Below are 22,931 nucleotides of genomic sequence, written 5' to 3' on the forward strand. Positions count from 1 at the left end.
AAAAATTTATTTCTCACAGCTCTAGAGATAGGGAGGTATAAGGTCAAGGTGCCATCAGTTTGGCTCCTGCTGAGGTCCTTTTCCTGACTTGCAGATTTTGGGGTATGCCTTCGCTCGGCCTTTTCTCAGTATATATGTGTGTGTGGAGGATATATATCTCTTTTTTCCTCTTGATTTAAGGGCACTAATACGATCATGGGGCTTCCCTGATATCTCAGTTGGTAAAGAATCCACCTGCAATGCAGCAGACCTTGGTTTGATTCCTGGGTCGGGAAGATCCACTGGAGAAGGGTTTGGCTACCCACTTCAGTATTCTTAGGCTTCCCTGTGGCTCAGCTAGTAAAGAATATGCCTGCAATATTGGAAACCTGGATTCATTTCCGGGGTTGGGAATATCACCCAGAAAAGGGAAAGACTACCCAGTCCAGCGTTCTTGCCTGGAGAATTCCATGGACTGCATAGTCCATGGGGTCACGAAGAGTTAGACACGACTGAGTGCCCTTCACTTTCACACTATCTTGAGGCTCCCACCCTCAAAACCTAATCTAACCCTAATTACGTCCCCAAAGGCCCACTTCCAAAACCATGGCATTGGAGGTTATAGCTTCAACACAACAATTTCAGAGGGACACAAACTTTCAATCCATAACAGATTATGAGAGAAAAGATCTGCTACTTTTTTGTAGTCCCTGGATAATTACTTAAAAAGTCACAGCATTCATGACTTTACCATTTAAAAGGTACCTTTTCATTCATTTCTTCTTTTGAAACACTGAGGCCTCAATAATTAGGTTGCCAGACACTATGGTATTGTTCCCACTTTTTATAGAAAGGAAAATTAAAAGAGGTAATTGATGGACCCACGTCCACTATGGTAACACGTGACAAAACAGTGCCTGCTGCCACGGAGAATGCTGCTCTTCAATTTTTGCTGGTAGACAAATGGCCTTATGTGTAGAAATTGTTGCAAGGAAGGGAGGGAGGGTGAAATAGAAAGACAACATTTATTGAAAAATTTCAGTGGACCAGGCACTGTGCTAAGTTACCTTATATATAATTTTTACAACAATCTTATGGGGGACTTTTAAGTATGTCTCATTTCTATAGATGAGAAACTGAGCCTCAGATTTCTCAAGGCTGCAAAGCTAGCCAATGGTATACGCAGAACTGAGGACTCGTCTCTCTAATGCTAAAGCCTGTTTCTTGGTTGGTTTGTTTCTGCTCATTGCAAAACATAACACATTTGTCAAGACTGCCCTTGATTCTGGCTTAATCCAGGATTTAGGTTTCCATGCAGAAAAGTGAAAAGTATAGATAATTTTAACACATCAGTCAATGAAGTGCAATACTATATCCCCAATTAGACAAATATAAATATCTGCTCCTAAAAAGGATTATTACCACACTATGAAGTGGCAAAAAGATTGCTGCTTGTAAAATGTCTTCTTCTTTCCTACACAGGAGTTGGCATACTTTATTTTGCATTTTTTCAGCCTTCTGTGAGAGCTAAGAGTGAAAGTTGCATTACCCAGCAAAGATTAAAGGCACCTGAGGATTGATGAAGTCTGTAAATATAGCACGTACTGGTATCGCTCATTGCTGCCTCCACCAAATGAAGCCTGGAAATTAATACAGCAAATGATTCGTGAAGAAGTGGGCCATAGACTTTGCTGTAAACAGAAGCAGAAAGCAGCACATGTGTCTCCCACCTTTTAACCCATGGTGCCTGTGACCCTGGTTTCCTGGCCTCGTCCATCCCTCTCCTGGGCTCTTTCCCCTACACAGCTTACCCCAGTCATTTATGAGGGTAAAATCATTGCAGATAAAAATGGCTAAGTAGAAGGAATTGTTTTCTCCCTCCCTCTACTATCTATTTCTACACAGTTTACAAATATGTAAAGCTTATTCACCAACCTACCCACCCGCACAAACATGCCTCACATCCAGGGACAGAAACCATGTTTGACGTTTGTGTGTAAAATAACTATCCATATAATCATAATTTTCTAGACTAATGGTAATAATAATAACTGCCATTTATTAGGTTTCTGCTCTACACATGTCCTCTGTAATTGTCACAAACAAGTAGAGATGTTAACTAAATTGGCCAAGGCCGTATGACAGAATACTGTGTGTTCGAACCCAGATTGGGCTGCTTTCAAGGACCATGTTCTTTTCACTCTGCATGCTACCTCCTATAATCTGGCCACCTACTGTAGAACACCAGCTGTGAACCTGCCACATGAAGACAGTACATTCTCTTCAACACTCTTTGCAACTCTGTGAGATAAGTTTGTGCTTCCCACTCAGTCAAGGTCCTTGGAAGCATCACCTACATCTTTCCTTTTTCTTTTATATATCAGACCACAGAAAATGAATGACATCAAGCATTACAGGGAAAATAAAATAAATTATAAAATGGAAAGCTATACAGTCCTTAAAAATGCAAAGTTTAAAAAAGTGGCATTCAAAATTGTGTTTGAGAAAAAAGGAAAACAGAAAAATGGTTTAACAGTAATGAATATCCATAATTATCTTGTTTAACTGATTACCTGTTTATTATCTGTCCTACCCCTAGAATAGCAGATGGCAAACAAAAAAAAAAAAGGAAAATATTTTGGCATTGCAGGCTAAATATAGTTTGTTAGAATTACTCAACTCTGCCACCATGAGAAATGCTGGAATGGAAGAAACACAAGCTGGAATCAAGATTACTGGGAGAAATATCAATAACCTCAGATATGCAGATGACACCACCCTTATGACAGAAAGTGAAGAGGAACTAAAAAGCTTCTTGATGAAAGTGAAAGGGGAGAGTGAAAAAGTTGGCTTAAAGCTTAACATTCAGAAAATGAAGATCATGGCATCTGGTCCCATTACTTCATGGGAAATAGATGGGGAAACAGTGGAAACAGTTCAGACTTTATCTTTTTGGGCTCCAAAATCACTGCAGATGGTGAAAATCACTGCAGCCATGAAATTAAAAGACACTCCTTGGAAGAAAAGTTATGACCAACCTAGATAGCATATTGAAAAGCAGACATTACTTTGCCAACAAATGTCCGTTTAGTCAAGGCTATGGTTTTTCTAGTGGTCATGTATGGATGCGAGAGTTGGACTATGAAGAAAGCTGAGCACCGAAGAATTGATGCTTCTGAACTGTGGTGTTGGAAAAGACTCCTGAGAGTCCCTTGGACTGCAAGGAGATCCAACCAGTCCACTCTGAAGGAGATCAGCCCTGGGTGTTCTTTGGAAAGAATGATGCTAAAGCTGAAACTCCAGTACTTTGGCCACGTCCTGCGAAGAGTTGACTCATTGGAAAAGACTCTGGTGCTGGTAGGGATTGGGGGCGGGAGGAGAAGGGGACGACAGAGAATGAGATGGCTGGATGGCATCACTGACTCGATGGACATGAGTCTGAGTGAACTTCGGGAGATGGTGATGGACAAGGAGGCCTGGCATGCTGTGATTCATGGGGTTGCAAAGATTCGGACACCACTAAGTGAATGAACTGAACTGAACTGAACTGAAACAATAGGTAAACAAATAGGCATGGTTATTTTCCAATAAACTTTATTTATGGACACCAGTTTGATTTTTATATAGTTTTCACACCACAAGAAATTATTCTTCTCTTGAGTTTTTCAAGTATATTAAAATAGAAAAAAAAATCGTATCCATGGGTAGTACAGAAACAGGCAGCAAGACAGGTTTGGCCTGTGAGATGTACCTTTCTGACCCTTGACATAGGATATTAGATATCAGGAAGGTAGAGACCTTGTTTGCTCTATCTTCAGATCTAGAACAGTGCTGAACACATAGTAACTGCTTAGAAATATACTTGAAGACTCCATGAGTTTATCCAGCCTCACCCTCTATGTAGAAGTAGCTATTCTATTGGGAATAGAGCTTCAAAATGTTAAACTAAGGTTTCTCTCACAAGTCAAAAGTTTTCACTTATTTTAAACTAGAAATACATGCCCAGTTTGCCCTTACATTATCCTCCAATAGCCTTAAATATGATGGAATTTTGCCAGATATAAAACAGGAGACCAAACTTACACAAGAAACAAAGATTAAGTGAAATTAATACACTAGATTTAAAAATCAACATTCAAACAGATATTGTTAATATTGATGAAACCAGATTGTTGACATTACACAGATGAAAGGCTGGAAAGAAATACATTTAAGGTATGATCTCTCTAAATAAGTACGAAGACAGAATAAGTCTTACCATGGAGGTCTAAAAGTGATATGTGCTTTCTAACCCATCTACCTAGTATACTAACTGTTCTAACTCTGACACATCTCTTAGGGAGAATACCTTCTTTTGAGAAAGGAAAATTATTTGGAAATCACATTTTTTTTTTTTTTAGCCATCTGGGGCACAGAAGGGTAATAAACTGTCATCAAGAGATAGGTCTTGCATTGGGTTCTGAAATCAGAAAGTAAAGGCAAGAAGAAATGGTAGAAAGACCCTGAGTGAGGAGACTTTTTTCTTATGTACATCATAGCACCACCTCAAGATTCCCAAGAGGAAATATTGACAATGTTGCTTTTGCTCTGCTATGAAATTGCATTTCTTGTTATATCTTCAAGACCCTAAAAGTCACAGAATCATTGATTTTTAAAATGGCAAGGATTCGTATCCCAGCGAGGCCTCCAAAAATAAAATAAAATAAAATAAAATGGCAAGGAAATTAGAAATGTTATAATCCATCTGCATAATGTTGCATTCCAAGGACTAGAATGGCTAAAGAACTTGCTTAAACTCCCACAGCCATAGCTGCAAGTGAAGTCCCTAGGCCTTGATTCCTTGTACAGAAAGAACACTTTCTAATGTACACATAATTCTTGCCTTGAGAACCCTATGAACAGTATGAAAAGGCAAAAAAGGGTATTTTTTGAAAGATCTGAAAGACGATCTCACTGAAAGAGGAACTCCCCAGGTCGGTAGGTGCCCATTATACTACTGGAGATCAGTGAAGAAATAACTCCAGAAAGAATGAAGAGACAGAAAGCAAAAACAGTGAGTTTTGAATGTGTCTGGTGATGGAAGTAAAGTTTGATGCTATAAGAGCAATAAGGTACAGGAACTTGGAATGTTAGGTTCATGAATCAAGGCAAATTGGAAGTGGTCAAACAGAAGATGACAAGAATGAACATCAACATTTTAAGAATTTGTGAACTAAAATGGGCTGGAATGGGTGAAATTAAATCAGATGAATATTATATCTACTACTTTGGGCAAGAATCCCTTAGAAGAAATGGAGTAAGCCTCATAGTCAATGAAAGCTTCCAAAATGCAGTACTTGAGTGCAATCTCAAAAATGACAGAATGATCTCTGTTTGTTTCCAAGGCAAATCATTCAATATCACAGTAATCCAAGCTTATGCCCCAACAAGTAATTCTGAAGAAGCTGAAATTGAATGGTTCTATGACGATACAGACCTTCTCTAAAGAACTCCCCCAAAAGATATCCTTTTCATTATAGGGGACTGGAATGCAAAAGTAGGAAATCAAGAGATACTTGGAGTAACAGACAAATTTGGCCTTGGAGTACAAAATGAAGAAGGGTAAAGGCTAACAGAATTTTGCCAAGAGAATGCACTGGTCATAGCAATCACTCACTTCCAATAAGACAAGAGACGAATCTACACATGGACATCACCAGATGGTCAATACTGAAATCAGATTGATTATATTCTTTGCAGCCAAAGATGGAGAAGCTCTATACAGTCAGCAAAAACAAGATTGGGAGCTGACTGTGGCTCAGATTATGAACTCCTTATTGCCAAATTCAGACTTAAATTGAAGAAAGTAGGGAAAATCTTTAAATCATTCAGGTATCCCCTAAATCACATCCCTTATGATTGTACAATGAAAGTGACAAAGGATTAGATCTGATAGAAATAGTGCCTGAAGAACTATGGATGGAGGTTTGTAGCATGGTTCAGGAAGTGGTAATCAAAATCATCCCCAACAAAAAGAAATGCAAAAAAGACAAATAGTTGTCTGAAGGGGTCTTACAAATAGCTGAGAAAAGAAGAGAATCAAACAGTAAAGGAGAAAGTGAAAGATAAACCCATCTGAATGTGGAGTTCCAAAGAAGAGCAAGAAGAAATAAGAAAGCTTTCCTCAGTGATTAATGCAAAGAAATAGAGAAAAACAATAGAATTGGGAAGACTAGAGATATCCTCAAGAAAATTAGAGATAACAAGGGAATATTTCATGCAAAGATGGGCACAAAAGGACAGAAATGGTATGGACCTAACAGAAGCAGAAAATGTTAAGAAGAGGTGGCAAGAATACACAGAAGAACTCTACAAAAAAGATCTTTATGACTCAGATAAGCATGATGGTGTCATCACTCACCTAGAGCTGACATCCTGGAGTGCAAAGTCAAGTGGGTCTTAGGAAGCATCACAAGCAACAAAGGAATTGATGGTGATGGAATTCCAGTTGAGCCACTTCAAATCCTAAAAGATGATGCTGTTAAAGTACTGCACTCAATATGCCAGCAAATTTGGAAAACTCGGCAGTGGCCACAGGACTGAAAAAGGTCAGTTTTCATTCCAATCCCAAAGAAGGGCAATGACAAAGAATGTTCAAACTACCACACAATTGCACTCATCTCACATGCTAGCAAAGTAAAGCTCAAAATTCTCCAAACCAGGCTTCAACAGTACATGAACTATGAACTTCCAGATGTTCAAGCTGGATTTAGAAAAGGCAGAGAAACCAGACATCAAATTTCCAGCATCTGTTGGATCATCAAAAAAGCAAGAGAATTCCAGAAAAATATCTACTACTGCTTTGTTGACTACTCCAAAGCCTTTTACTGTGTGGATCACAGAAAACTGCGGAAAATTCTTCAAGACATGGGAATACCAGACCACCTGACCTGCCTCCTGGGAAACCTGTATGTAGATCAAGAAACAACAGTTAGAACTGGACATGGAACCTCAAACTGGTTCCAAACTGCGAAAACAGTAAGTCAATACTGTATATTGTCACCCTGCTTGTTTAACTTAATGCAGAGTACATCATGTGAAATGCCAGGCTGTATGAAGCACAAGCTGGAATAAGATTGCCAGGAGAAATATCAATAACCTCAGAAATGCAAATGACACCACCCTTATGGCAGAAGAAGAGGAACTGAAGAGCCTCTTGATGAAAGTGAAAGAGGAGAGTGAAAAAGCTGGCTTAAAACATTCAAAAAATGAAGATCATAGCATCTGGTCTGATCACTTCATACCAAATAGATGGGGAAACAATGGAAATAGTGACAGACTTTGTTTTGGGGGGCTCCAAAATGACGGCAGATGGTGACTGCAGCCATGAAATTAAAAGATGCTTGCTCCTTGGAAGAAAAGCTATGACCAACCTAGACAACATACTAAAAAGCTGAGACACTGCTTTGCTGACAAAGGTCCATCTAGTCAAATCTGTGGTTTTTCCAGTAGTCATATATGGATGTGAGAGTTGGACTGTAATGCCAAAGCACTGATGCTTCTGAACTTGGTGTTGGAGAAGACTGTTGAGTGTCCCTTGGGACTGAAAGGAGATCCAATCAGTCAATCCTAAAGGCGATCAGTCCTGAATATTCACTGGCAGGACTGATGCTGAAACTCCAAATCTTTGGCTAAGTGATGTGAAGAGCTGACTCATTGGAAAAGACCCTGATGCTGAGAAAGATTGAAAGCATGAAGAAAAGGAGATGATAGAGGATGAGGTGGTTGGATGGCATCACCAGCTCAATGGACATGAGTTTGAGCAGACCCCAGACTTGGTGATAAACAGGGAGGCCTGGCGTGCTGTAGTCCATGGGGTCACAAAGTCAGCCATGACTGAACTGACAAGCCTTCATATTTATGCCATTGTTAATTCAGGTTACTTTGAATTGCTTTGGATTTCTTAGATAAAATGATGTAAAACTTACATTCAATTTGGAGTTAGTATGGAGAAAGAGGTCAAAGTTCACCTGGTGGAGACATTCTCTGAGATGTTAAAAAAAGTTATTAAGACAGAAGGGATTTACACTGGGTACATAGCCTTTCATTTCATTAAGTCTGGATACATCTTTATTTTATATGTTAAGAGAGTAAGATTACAACCATTAACAATTTTTTTTAATGTCAGTAACTTCCATCATAATGTCGTCCTTTCCACTGTCTCTTCAGTCCATTGTCTGTCTTTCTCACCACATCGTAAGGTCCTTGCAAAGAAAGACCACAGTGCTGTAGCCACAGACTCTAGTGCAGGGCCTGGCTCATAGTGGCGACTCGGCTAGTACTGATAAGGAATGAATGGACAAAACTTATTTCTAGTCCATCTTCATACTTATACTCCCTGGTGTGAATGCTGTGTAGTTTAATTTCTAATTTGTAAAATATTAATGGAAGAAACTGATTTATTACTCTCATACACATTTATTTCCTTCTACAGGGGAACTCACAGTGATAGATATTGAGGCATTGTCCATGTTTATAGACATTGGGTTCTATGCATGTAAGGAAAAAAAATAGTCAATAATAAGATACTTTTTAAAACACAAAGGTAAATTATGATCACTTTAGTATCTAATCAGTGACATACATAATATTATATGACATACATAATATTATATGACATACATAATATTATAATATTTGATATCTAACTGAAAAGAAAAGAAATAGAGCTTAATTTTCCAAGATAAATGTGAAAGAATAAAACAGCTGGAGAAGGGGCAAGGAATAAGCTGCTTGAGAGCATTACAAACTGTTGAGAATCTGACACTAGTTGCTGCTGATGCTGCTAAGTCACTTCAGTCGTGTCCGACTCTGCGTGACCCCATAGACGGCAGCCCACCAGGCTCTCCCGTCCCTGGGATTGTCCAGGCAAGAACCATGGAGTGGGTTGCCATTACTCACTGCCAAATAAACAGGTCCCACCATGATCCCACTTTCAAAGGAACAATTTTGGTGAAGGGCCTCTGTGGTAGAGATGTGCATTCGTTAATAGATAGATCAATCGCTAATAGCTACAGGTTCCTCCTCAGGGATTGTGTGGTTGTCAAATTACCACATTCTGCACATATTGGGAAATAATGAACAAAAGCAATTTTAAGAAGGAACAAAGCTGGAGGTGACACAGTGTGATTTTAAACTATGCTACGCAGCTAAAGTATCCAAAATAACATGATATTGGCTCAAAACCAGACACACAGATCCCTAGCACAGAATCAAGAGTTCAGAAATAAACCCATATTCTAGCACACTAAGTTGTTCCAGTTGTGTCTGACTCTTTGTGACCCTACGGACTGTAGCCCACCAGACTCCTCTGTCCATGGGATTCTCCAGGCAAGAATACTAAAGTGGGTTGCCATTTCCTCCTCCAAGATTTCTTCCCAACCCAAGGGCTGAACTTGCGTCTCCTGTGTCTCCTGCACTGATAGGTGGGTTCTTTACTGATAGCACGGCCTGGGAAGCCCAAACCCATGTATGTATGACCAATTAATTTGTAATGAAGAAGACAGAAATTGGCAATGGTGGAAGGATGGTGGAAAGGTGGAAGCCACATTCAAAAGACAAACTAGATTACCATCTGGCTAAACAGAAAAATTAACTGAAAATGCACTGAAGACTATGGCTTCCTTGGTAGCTCAGCTACTTAGGAATCTACCTGCAATGCAGGAGATCCCAGTTCAATTCCTGGGTCAGGAAAATCTGCTGGAGCAGGGATAGGCTATTCTTGGGCTTTCCTGGGACCTCAGACGGTAAAGAATTTGCCTGCAATATGAGAGACTTGGGTTTAATCCCTGGGTTGGGAAGATCCCCTGGAGAAGAACGGCTACCCACTCCAGTATTCTGGTCTGGAGAATTCCATGGATAGGGGAGCCTCGCAGGTTACAGTCCATGGGTCTCAAAGAGTCAGACATGATTGAGCGACTTTCACTTTCAGTCTAAAGACTTAAATGTAACATCTGACACTATTAAACTCCTAGAAGGAAACCTAAACAGTAAGGTCTTTAAAGCAGTCTTGATGATGATCTTTTGAATATGACTCTAAAAGCAAGGCAAAAATAAACAAGTGGGACTTTATCAAACTCAAATGAAAAGGCAATCTACTTAAATGGAATTAAATATTTGTAAATTGTAGATATGCTAAGAGGTTAATATCCAAAATATATTTTAAAAGCTCATGTCAATGTATGGCAAAACCAATACAGTATTGTAAAGCAAAATACAGTAAAAATGAAAATTAAAAAAATAAAATAAAAGCTTATATACCTCAATATATAAAAAAGAAAACCAAACCCAAACCGATTTAAAAATGGGCAGAGAATCTGAATAGAATCTGAATCTGTTTTCCAAAGTAGGCAAACAGTTAGCCAACAGGTATATGACAGATGCTCAACCTCACTAACCATACAAATCAAAACTGCAGTAAGATATTACCTCACATCTGGTAGGATGGCTGTTATCAAAAAGACGACAAGTAATAAATGTTGGCAAGGATGTGTAAAAAAAGAAATCCTTGTGTATTATTGGTTAGAATGTAAATTGATACAGCTACTATGGAAAATATGATGGAATTTTTTAAATTTAACATAATTAAATAACAAATTAAAATAGAAGTATTGTATGATCTAGTCATTTAACTTACTGGAATATATCTGGAAAAAATGAAAATACTAATTCAAAACCATATTCACCCCTTCACGTGTGCAGCTGGTCAGCTGCTCAGTTGTGCCCTGCTCTTGGTGACCTCATGGACTGTAGCCCACCAGACTCCTCTGTTCGCAGGATTTCCCAGGCAGGAATACTGGAGCAGGTTGCCGTTTCCTCCTCCAGGGGGTCTTCCAGACTCAGGGATCAAACCCACGTCTCCTGTGTCTCCTGCACTGGCAGGTGAATTATTTACCACCGAACCCGCGGGGAAGCCCTCCTCCTTGTGTTTATTGAAGCATTATTTACAATAGCCAAGATACAAAAAAAAAACTTAAATGTCCATTGATGCATAAATCAATGAAGAAAATGGAAGATACATAGCTACATACACAATAAAATACTATTTGGTCATAAGAAAATAATGAAATCTTGCCATTTGTGACAACATGGATGGATGTGGAGGACATTATACCAAGTTAAATAAATCAGACAAATACCATATGATCTCGGTTATCTGTGGAGTTAAAAAAAAAAAAAAAAGGCATAGATTTAGAGAACAAACATGACCAAAATGGATGAAACAGGTCGAAAGATACAAAGTTTCACTTATGAACTTAGTTATCAGGCTGTAATATATACCATGATGACTCATGGTTATAATACTGCATTGAAAATTTAAAAGTTGCTGACAGTAGATCTCATCACAGGAAAAACATTCTGTACCCATGTATGGTAACATGTTAAGTAGACTTACAGTGTTATTTCCTAGTAAATACAGATGTCAGTTATCTTCAAGGCCCTTACATTGTGCTGACTTAGGCCCACCTAAGTCTTGGAGCCTTCCCTCCACCTACCTATGGAGTGAGCTCTGTTGCTCTGGACTCAGTATTCTGTGTGCTTGGAAACAGGCCTGGTGAAAGGGAAGGTGCCCTTAAAGAGTCAGGCAGTTACTATAAGCCAACTAATCAGGTTTTTCCATAACTTTTATTACCATTTTTGTCCTATTCAGATATAATACCTGCCTCAGTTCCCCTTTTCTAGACCCTTGTCTCCTGTTGTGGCTATTTTGCCTCACGTCCCAGAACAAAATTAGTTCCTAGAAGAAGCAGAATCATTATTTAAGAAGGCAAATATAAGTTCAATGGGCAAAAATTATAAGAAAGACTATGTTAATTTAAACAGTAGAACCTTCTGACAACTTACAGTTTTCACCAATTAAATGCATATAGCAAAGAACAGCATTATTATGTATTTTATGGTTAATTTAAGAAAAAATAAAATACTTATGAATTACATATTAATTCAAATTGAGGTTAAATCATCTCTAATGATTCTTATAAGGGAATTAAGAGAACATATGATACACTTATGGTAGATATATATATATGGTATATATATGGTAATGTATACCTTTATATATATGGTAATATATACCTTTATATATATGGTAATATATACCTTTTACCATTTAGCTATTTGATTAGTGAAAAGGAGACACAGTGAAAAAAATTACTAATGCTTTTTAGCTGTTAAAATGGTAATATTTGAAGACATCTAGTTCAGTTTGCCAGAGAAGGCAATAGCACTCCACTCCAGTACTCTTGCCTGGAAAATCCCGTGGACAGAGGAGCCTGGTAGGCTGCAGTCCAGGGGGTCGCAAAGAGTCGGACACAACTGAGCAACTTCCCTTTCACTTTTCACTTTCATGCATTGGAGAAAGAAATGGCAACCCACTCCAGTGTTCTTGCCTGGAGAATCCCAGAGACGAGGGAGCCTGGTGGGCTGCCATCTATGGGGTCGCACAAAGTCAGACATAACTAAAGCCGCTTAGCAGCAGCAGCAGTAGCTCAGTTTGCGAAACAGATGCATTTACAATTCCTCGTTTTCACAGATTCATTAACATAAAGGTGAAGGTAAAACTCTTGCAGTTATCAAAGGGAATGAGGTAAGGGTAATCCTAAAAAACGATTTCCACCAGTTACTAGAAGTTGGGCAACAGCTTGTAGAGTCTTAACTGAAGAAGCAAACACAAGACACCACTTCCTAGACCTATGATAAAAGGTGGAGGAAGCAACAGATCGACCTGGCAGTGATGAGGATAGACAGTGTTCCCCCCAGCTTGACTGTAGAAGACCTGCCCTCACTGGTCTTGGAGCATTTACTTTAGAAAACTTATAAATGTACTTTTTTTTTTCCCCTTGAGATGGAAATCTTCCCCCAGCCTTTTCTCACTTTTACAATCCAGGAATGTCTTTCTCAAGACCTGGAAGCCATCCCTTTGAAATGTAATCATCAAAAAAGGTAGAGTCCCTATTCCCTCCCCTCCCCTTTTCTCCATAAGAGGGTAGGAGCCTCACCTGATAAGGGTTACATAGCTATTAACAAACCAAGAATACTGGAGTGGGTAGTCATATCCCTTTTCCAGGGGATCTTCCTGATCCAGGGATCGAATCTGGGTTTTCCTGCATTGCAAACAGATTCTTTACCAGCTGAGTCAACAGGAAAACACAGATGGCCTAATCACATTAACCAACCTCCTCCTTAATATCTTCTAGTAATTGTCCACTAGATCACCCCAGTGCTTAATCAGCACTAGATCACCTCCTTCACCCTGACTGTTGTGGCCTTTATCCCTATTGCAAAAAATTTTCTTATCTGTTGTCTCCATCTGGGGCAATATTTCTTGAGATCGGGGTAGCAGATGCTTCCATTCTGGATCTCCCACTCCTATAGTGGTGAAGTGAATGCTGGATGAGAGGTCATTTACACCTGAGCACCACTTTAGCCTAGGGGTTCCCAGAAGGGTGTTCTTCTTGAGCCATGAAGAGTCTGGGCTATTCATGGCCCCCACGCTCTCCTGATGGTCCCTGTACCAGTTCTTCTCCACCCACTGTGGATCCAGCCCTGGCTTTGCTGTCTACCCCAGGTCAGCCCACTCCGAAAAACCTACCTGCCTTGGAAGTAGGAATTCCAGAAAGGCTCTTCTGTACATCTAAGAGGTTACCCCAGAGGCTCTTCCATACTCATTCGCACACTTCCATGTGAGAGGCTGGGTTTAAATTGGTTTTAGCCATATAGGAACATTAACATGGCTATCTCTCTTAAAGTAGCAGAGAGCCTTTCTCTAGGCAGGAGCTGGCCTATGAGAACCTTCAAATCATCCTCTATCACAGGTTAACTCAGTGCCCAGTACCTGAGAATTTGAATATGCAGGGACTTTCCTAATGGTCATGGCTGAGAATGTCTCCCAATAAAAGGAATGTGGGTTCTATCCCTGGTCAGGGAACTGAGACCCTACATGCTGCAGGAGAACTGAGCCCTCCCACAACAACTACTGAGCCACACACCTCAACTAGAGACCCACTGTGCCACGAATGGTGGTTAGAGAAGAGCCTTAGTGCCACAAGGAAGAGCCCGCGGTGCAACAAAGGATCCCTCAGGCGGCAGCCAAGACCCGAGGCAGCCACAGATAAATCTTTTTTTTTTTCTTAAAGGTGGGGGCAGGGGCTTTAAAAAGATAAATTATAAAGATTATGGACTTGAGATTGCTAGCTGTGCACAGAATCCGTTCATGCTCTCCCAGTGATGCTAGGCACATAGCTGCCCAACTTGTCAACATCACTTACCCTCTCGTGCAGTCAGATGTCAGCTCTGACTAAATTCTCACCAAAGGATTGTGAGTAAAAGCATGTGAGACGTTGGTGTTTCTCTTCCACATGCTTTCACCTGTCATCTGCCTTCACTCTGTTTCAACCAGTCCTTAGGGGTTGGAAGAGCAAGACAGAAATTCTTTAGGGACTGGCTCAACCATATGTTGAAAGGAACCCAAGTCCTGTGATGACCACAAAGAAGAAACTTCGACTGCTCATTTCAAAACTAGTAGAGAAGAAAGAAATTCAGAGGGAGAGAATCCCAGCATAACAGAGGGCACCCAGGTGCAGGAGGCTTGTGCAGACAGGGAGTGGCATAGCAGGGTTTCTCAGTGAGGGCAATTACACTTAGGGCTGCCCAACAGCAAGCAGCCCACCAGGGACCTGGCAAGAGCCTCTAAGAAAGACCAGGGCAAAACTTTCAGTACGGTGCAAGTTCTCAACAAGGAACTATCATTATCAGAGCTTGTTACCCCAGTGTGCTTATCAAGGCATAAAAAGTAGAAGTTGGAGAGTAGCCAAAATATGTGTATTAATTCAATAATAAAGAATTAGAATCCAAAAAAAATGCATTTTTAGAGTCTTGAAGCCACTACATTTTTGAGTCTTTCTAAAACAGCAGGTTAGTTTTCAGCTAAATAATTATAGAAATATTGGTAGATTTTCCAAGCCTGGTTCTACAGCAGTGACTGGTGATATAGAACAGCTGCCCAGCCTCTCCTTAGTGAACTTGCACTATGATGATGATGAAACGAATGATGAAAACACTAATTGAGGACCTATTGTTCTCTAGTCACTAAGCCTTCTCCAACTCTTTGCAGCTCATGGGCTAGAGACCACCCTGTTTCACCCTGTTTCAGCCATGCCTGCATTCATGGGATTTTTTAGGCAAGAATACTGGAGTGGGTTGCCATCTCCTTCTCTAGAGCATCTTCCTGATCCAAGGATTGAATCCAAGTCTCTTGCATTGCAGGCAGATTTTACTGATTGTAATTATACAGTTAGGATTCCAAAGAAAACAAGGTTATATACCAACAAAGCCAATAAGAGCATGCATGCACTCTCTTTTACCAGTTTGGTTTGTGTAACCACAGTGGAGCTGCAGGTGAGGTTATCACTAAAAATACACATTTGTTGTTGTTCAGTTGCTCAATCATGTCCAACTCTTTGTGACCACATGGACTGCAGCGCACCAGGCTTCCCTGTCCATCACCATCTCCCAGAGCTTGCTCAAACTCGTGTCCATTGATTCAGTAATGCCATCCAACCATCTCATCCTGTGTTGTCCCCTTCTCCTCCTGCCTTCAACCTTTCCCAGCATCAGAGACTTTTCCAATGAGTCAACTCTTCGCATCAGGTGGCCAAAGTATTGGAGTTTCAGCTTCAGCATCAGTTCTTCCAATGAATATTCAGTACTGATTTCCTTTAAGACTGACTGGTTTGATCTCCTTGCAGTCCAAGGTACTCTCAAGAGTCTTCTCCAACACTACAGTTCAGAAGCATCAATTCTTCAGCACTCAACCTTCTTATGGTCCAACTCATATCCATAGTACACGACTACTGGAAAAATCATAGATTTCCGACTATGCACCAACTACTCTGTTGCATCCAGACACAATTCATTTGGAAAAGACAGAAGCACAGCTGGTATTCCTTTGTCCAGGGTGCCTAAGGCTTTTGGAGTGATGTGCAATTTTGTTCTTGAGGTGAATTGTGTAGCATAATATTTTTTAAAAGGGGAAGGTTGAATCATTTTAAAAAGGAAGTGAGGCAATTGAAGTGAGGCAATTGAAGGATAATTGCTGCCTAAAGGCAAATCAATAGAGCTGTGAAAAATTAGGAATTGCTCAGCTCAGCTCTCCTCTCTCACAGCCCCACATGCACCACAAACCAGGAACTCCAACTGAATGCAAATTGACTTGGTTTGTGTGCACTTTGAGTATATTTTCAAATACTTTGTTCACAAGTTCAGAAACTTACAAACTTTTTTAAGGGAGAAAACACAGATCTAGCCTCTAATATTTTCTTCCTGGATTAACAATTTAAATGTCAAGATAAATTTCAAGATCTCTTAAGGGAAAAAATTAATCAGAAAGTAGGAGCATAACATTTTACTCACTAGCTACAACAAATAATTAAAATATACTTCAGTTTGACACCAAACCTCATTAAGTGTAGATATTTATAAAAAATTGTTTGAGAATGAAAATTTATTTTTACTCATGTAATTACTTTTGTTTTTCTGCCAAATATCTATCGAGATTCCTTTTGGTGATGCCTCTCAACACCAAATGATTTCCTCTCAGTTGTTTAGGGCTTTTAGAAATATTAATACTGGCAGACTCTCCAGGAACAGAAAGTCATTTCTGGTAGGATATAAGGCTACAGTCCCTAGTGTTGCTAAGTCGGACATGACTTAGCTACTGAGTACGCATGCACGTGAAAGAAAAGAGCTCCCCACATGATACTGATACCTCTGAAATGGAGTGGGTGTGGCATGCTGGATGTCCATCTTCCACTTGCACTATTTCTCACTACAGGGCCTTATGCAAGTCACTTGACCCTTGTCAGATAGTCAATCACCTCACTCATAAAAAAAGAAATTATTTTGCACTAACGTTAAGATTGAGAAGTTTGTGAAACCAAGATGCACAGTGTCTGGTAGACAGTAGGTGCTCAATAAATATTTGCTGGCTTTCCTTTCTTCCTCTTCCTTGTCTCTTTTTTCTTTGCCTCTTCCCCCTTAAGGTCATCTTTTTAAAAATAAGTATTGTCTTGATATCTATACACATAAAGCTTATTCACACCTAATGTTATTTGCCCCTGACCAAAGAGAAGTGGGACTGCATTAGGTTTGGAGAAAGAGATAAAGAATAGAGAAAACTGAGTTGAAAGTGGCATCAGAAAGGCTCAGAACGCCATTTACTGAACCATAGTGAGAGTGAAAATCACGCAATCGTGTCCAACTCTGCAACCCCATGACTATACAGTCCATAGAATTCTCCAGGCCAGAATACTGGAGTGGGTGGCCTTTCCCTTCTCCAAGGGATCTTCCCAACCCAGGGATCAAACCCAGGTCTCCCACATTGCAGGCAGATTCTTTATCAGCTGAGCCACAAGGGAAGCCCAAGAATACTGGAGTGGGTAGCCTATCCTTTCTCCAATGGATCCAACTGGGGGTCTCCTGCATTTCAGGCAGATTCTGTACCAACTGAACTATCCGGGAAGCCCCACTGAATCATAATTGTGCCAGAAATATTGACATCTTCGGAGAAAACCCAGTGTGTGTGGTCTCTGCCACCTTTCAGCTCCTATATGAGTGGATCTGTATCAGGCGTAAGGACCTGACAAGTTGAAGGACAATGATCAGGTCTTGGAATGACATTTGCCTGTCTGAGGAACTCATTCTTGCTTGGATCAAATAAGATCTGAAAATTTTTCTCTTTTCCACTATCTTTCTTCCTTCCAGGTAAGGCAAATTCATGCAAGCAGCCAGGGATACCAGAAACAATTTTATGACCCTCTCCATTTTATTTTTCATTCTTCTTACACAGTGCTTCCCTGCAAGGACTACCCTCCTAGCAAGTAAAGTCTTGGGAAAACGTTCCCTCTCAAAGTTTACCTATATTGGTTCTTTCCTATTGCATTGGGTATGTATGTTTTGGAATTGCCTTTCTTTCCATTAGTAAATGATTAAGCCTCAGGAATGAGGGTGATCTAAGAATTAATGGAAATGGAAAATCTGGCCAGGTTCGGTCCTAGTCTGTCCAGCATCAGTTCAGTTCAGTTCGGTCGCTCAGTCGTGTCCGACTCTGCGGCCCCCTGAATCGCAGCACGCCAGGCCTCCCTGTCCATCACCAACTCCCAGAGTTCATGCAGACTCACGTCCATCGAAGTCAGTGATGCCATCCAGCCATCTCATCCTCTGTCATCCCCTTCTCCTCCTGCCCCCAATCCCACCCAGCATTAAAGTCTTTTCCAATGAGTCAACTCTTTGCATGAGGTGGCCAAAGTACTGGAGTTTCAGCTTTAGCATCATTCCTTCCAAAAAACAAGGGCTGATCTCCTTCAGAATGGACTGGTTGGATCTCCTTGCAGTCCAAGGGACTCTCAAGAGTCTTCTCCAACATCACAGTTCAAAAGCAGCAATTCTTCAGCACTCAGCCTTCTTCACAGTGCAACTCTCACATCCATACATGACCATAGGAAAAACCATAGCCTTGACTAGACAGACCTTAGTTAGCAAAGTAATGTCTCTGCTTTTGAATATGGTATCTAGGTTGGTCATAACTTTCCTTGCAAGGAGTAAGCATCTTTTAATTTCATGGATGCAGTCACCATCTGCAGTGATTTTGGAGCCCAGAAAAATAAAGTCTGACACTGTTTCTACTGTTTCCCTATCTATTTCCCATGAAGTGATGGGACCAGATGCCATGATCTTCATTTTCTGAATGTTGAGCTTTAAGCCAATGTTTTCACTCTCCTCTTTCACTTTTATCAAGAGACTTTTTAGTTCCTCTTCACTTTCTGCCATAAGGGTGGTGTCATCTGCATATCTGAGGTTATTGATATTTCTCCTGGCAATCTTGATTCCAGCTTGTGCTTCTTCCAGTCCAGAATTTCTCATGATGTATTCTGCATATAAGTTAAATAAGCAGGGTGACAATATACAGCTTTGACGTCCTCCTTTTCCTATTTGGAACCAGTCTGTTGTTCCATGTCCAGTTCTAACTGTTGCTTCCTGACCTGCATACAGATTTCTCAAGAGGCAGGTCAGGTGGTCTGGTATTCCCATCTCTTTCAGAATTTTCCACAGTTTCTTGTGATCCACACAGTCAAAGGCTTTGGCATAGTCAATAAAGCAGAAATAGATGTTTTTCTGGAACTCTCTTGCTTTTTCCATGATCCAGCTGCTGTTCAGCATAGTTAATGAGAAAGATTGAGTCTTTGCTGTATTCTAGCCTTATTAAAGTTCTAATTCATGATCTGGGATGAAATTGCCAACTAGTAATAAAATATTACCTCACTTTCCTTTCTCCCATGCATGCATCTCCTTCAGAAAGGGGAGGATGGACAGGAAAACCAAGAAGGGATTTTGGTAATCTTAAGTCTTCTTTCTAACTATCACTCTTAATATAGCTTCAAAATACTATTCTTTAATATCACTTTTATGATTTCACCTAAGATTTTATTCTTTATGAAGCTTCAAACATAAGAGAAACATTATAGGTAGACATGACAGCTGCAAAATTACATTTGAATTAATAATTCATAAGTTTGAACACTAAGGGGCAAAAAGCTATATAAAAACACAATTGCAACCTTTGGATTGAGAAGTCAGGTTCAGTAAAGCATTTACTTTTCCTTCTAAAACTTCACTAAAATGACTATAAAGGGAAAAGTACTACCAGAAGAGGATAAACCATAAAATGAATATCCTTTATATAAAATAAAAAGTTAAAGGGAAATTTCCCCAAACTAAAGGATAAGCATTTCCAGAATGAAGAAATCTCTTGTTTACTCTGTTTTATGTATAAACATAAGCTTTACTAGTCATGTCATTATGAAATTACCAAACATCATGAAAAAGGACAGAATTCTCAAGTTACCAAAGAGCAAAAAATAGATTCCTTACAAAAGACCAGGACTTCCAATGACATGGAAGTGCTCAACAGCAAGATGAGGTGCTAAAAGGCATTATAAAAATGCCATCCAAATTCTGAAGGAAAATAATTTCCAGCCTAGAATTATATCAGTTCAGTTCAGTTGCTCAGTCGAGTCCGACTCTTTGCAACCCCAAGAATCGAGCATGCCAGGCCTCCCTGTCCATCACCAACTCCCGGAGTTCACTCAGACTCACGTCCATTGAGTCAGTGATGCCATCCAGCCATCTCATCCTCAGTGGTCCCCTTCTCCTCCTACCCCCAATCCCTCCCAGCATCAGAGTCTTTTCCAATGAGTCAGCTCTTCACATGAGGTGGCCAAGGTACTGGAGTTTCAGCTTTAGCATCATTCCTTCCAAAGAAATCCCAGGACTAATCTCCTTCAGAATGGACTGGTTGCATCTCCTTGCAGTCCAAGGGACTCTCAAGAGTCTTCTCCAGCACCACAGTTCAAAAGCATCACTTCTTCGGCGCTCAACTTTCTTCACAGTCCAACTCTCACATCCATACATGACTACTGGAAAAACCATAGCCTTGACTAGATGGACCTTTGCTGGCAAAGTAATGTCTCTGCTTTTGAATATGCTATCTAGGTTGGTCATAACTTTTCTTCCAAGGAATAAGCAACTTTTTATTTCATGGCTGCAGTCACCATCTGCAGTGATTTTGGAGCCCCCCCCCCAAAATAAAGTCTGATATTGTTTCCACTGTTTCCCCATCTATTTGCCATGAAGTGATGGGACCAGATGCCATGATCTTCGTTTTCTGAATGTTGAGCTTTAAGCCAACTTTTTCACTCTCCTCTTTAACTTTCATCAAGAGGCTTTTTAGTTCCTCTTCTCTTTCTGCCATAAGGATGGTGTGATTTGCATATCTGAGGTTATTGATATTTTTCCCGGCAATCTTGATTCCAGCTTGTGCTTCTTCCAGTCCAGTGTTTCTCATGATGTACTCTGCATAGAAGTTAAATAAGCAGGGTGACAATATACAGTCTTGACATACTCCTTTTCCTATTTGGAACCAGTCTGTTGTTCCATGTCCAGTTCTAACTGTTGCTTCCTGACCTGCATACAGATTTCTCAAGAGGCAGGTCAGGTGATCTGGTATTCCCATCTCTTTTGGAATTTTCCACAGTTTGTTGTGATCCACACAGTCAAAGGCTTTGGCATAGTCAATAAAGCAGAAGTAGATGTTTTTCTGGAACTCTCTTGCTTTTTCCATGATCCAGCGGATGTTGGCAATTTGATCTCTGGTTCTTCTGCCTTTTCTAAAACCAGCTTGAACATCTGGAAGTTCACGGTTCACGTATTGCTAAAGCCTGGCTTGGAGAATTTTGAACATTACTTTACTATCATGTGAGCTGAGTGGAATTGTGCAGTAGTTTGAGCATTCTTTGGCACTGCCTTTCTTGAGATTGAAATGAAAACTGACTTTTCCAGTCCTGTGGCCACTGCTGAGTTTTCCAAATTTGCTGGCATGTTGAGTGCAGCACTTTCACAGCATCAACTTTCAGGATTTGAAAGAGCTCAACTGGAATTCTATCACCTCCACTAGCTTTGTTTGTAGTGATGCTTTCTAAGGCCCACTTGACTTCACATTCCAGGATGTCTGGCTCTAGGTGAGGGATCACACCATCATGATTATCTTGGTCATGAAGATCTTTTTTGTATAGTTCTTCTGTGTATTCTTGCCACCTCTTCTTAATATCCTCTGCTTCTGTTAGGTCCATACCATTTCTGTCCTTTATCGAGCCCATCTTTGCATGCAATGTTCCCTTGGTATCTCTAATTTTCTTGAAGAGATCTCTAGTCTTTCCCAGTCTATTGTTTTCCTCTATTTGTTTGCACTGATCACTGAAGAAGGCTTTCTTATCTCTTCTTGCTATTCTTTGGAACTCTGCATTCAAATGCTTGTATCTTTCCTTTTCTCCTTTCCTTTTCATTTCTCTTCTTTTCACAGCTATTTGTAAGGCCTTCTCAGACAGCCATTTTGGTTTTTTGCATTTCTATAGTGAGCTAATTTTCAATCAAGTTAGAGAATAGGATGCAGACATTAAAGAAGGCAATATCTCAAAATTTTTTTGCCTTCCTCCATCCGTTCTCAGTTAATGGAGAACATGCACTGTTCCTTCAAATAATAGAGAACAAAAATAAAGAATGAGAATTAGAATACAGGAAATGCAACATAGAGTAGAAGGCAGAGAATCCTCTGGATTAATATAAAAAGAAATCCCAGAATGAGAGCTGAACCCTAAGCCTAGAGCAAAACCAGGCTAGATTGGATCAAGTCAGAAAAAACTCTTCTTGAAAATCAACTATAAAAACCTGATTTCTCTGACATTTTGAGAGGAGATTTAGACATTTGAAAAAGAAGTAACTGTTAGATGAATAACTAGTATACAGAAAAATAAACAAACAAAAAAGAAAGAGGCAAAAAAATTACTCAAGGGAAAATATAAGGAGAAATCAAGCAGTAATATAAACACATGTTTGTTTGTTTGTTTGTTTTTTCTGGCCATGGTATGTGACTTAGGATCTTAGTTCCCCAACCAGGGTTGAACCTGTGCCCACTGCATTGAGAGTTTGGTGTTTTAACTACTGGACTGCCAGGAAAAGTACCAATGCAAAGGAGACGTAACCAGTGAAAAAAGAAGTTAATTGTCCTTGGGAGGAGGTAAATAGAGTAAGGAGAGATGTACTATTTCCTTCTTTTAAAAAAACCCTTGTAGAGTTAGTTGACACTTTATAACAAATAAAAACAAAGACAGCATCTTAAAATTTAAACTAAAATATACTGCATATATTTCAGTAAGCTGCAGTGTGGCTGTTCTGTCACACACTCAGAGCATCTCCTCTGGGGTCCTCTCTGGAAACTCAAGTTTCTGCAGCTCAACAGGAGTTATTCATAAAGGGTCACAGGGACTTCCAATGGCAGCTTATGGAATATGTCAAGCATATCA

Source organism: Oryx dammah, unplaced genomic scaffold (assembly GCF_014754425.2).
Source record: "Oryx dammah isolate SB20612 unplaced genomic scaffold, SCBI_Odam_1.1 HiC_scaffold_17, whole genome shotgun sequence".
In the NCBI taxonomy this organism is placed as follows: Eukaryota; Metazoa; Chordata; class Mammalia; order Artiodactyla; family Bovidae; genus Oryx; species Oryx dammah.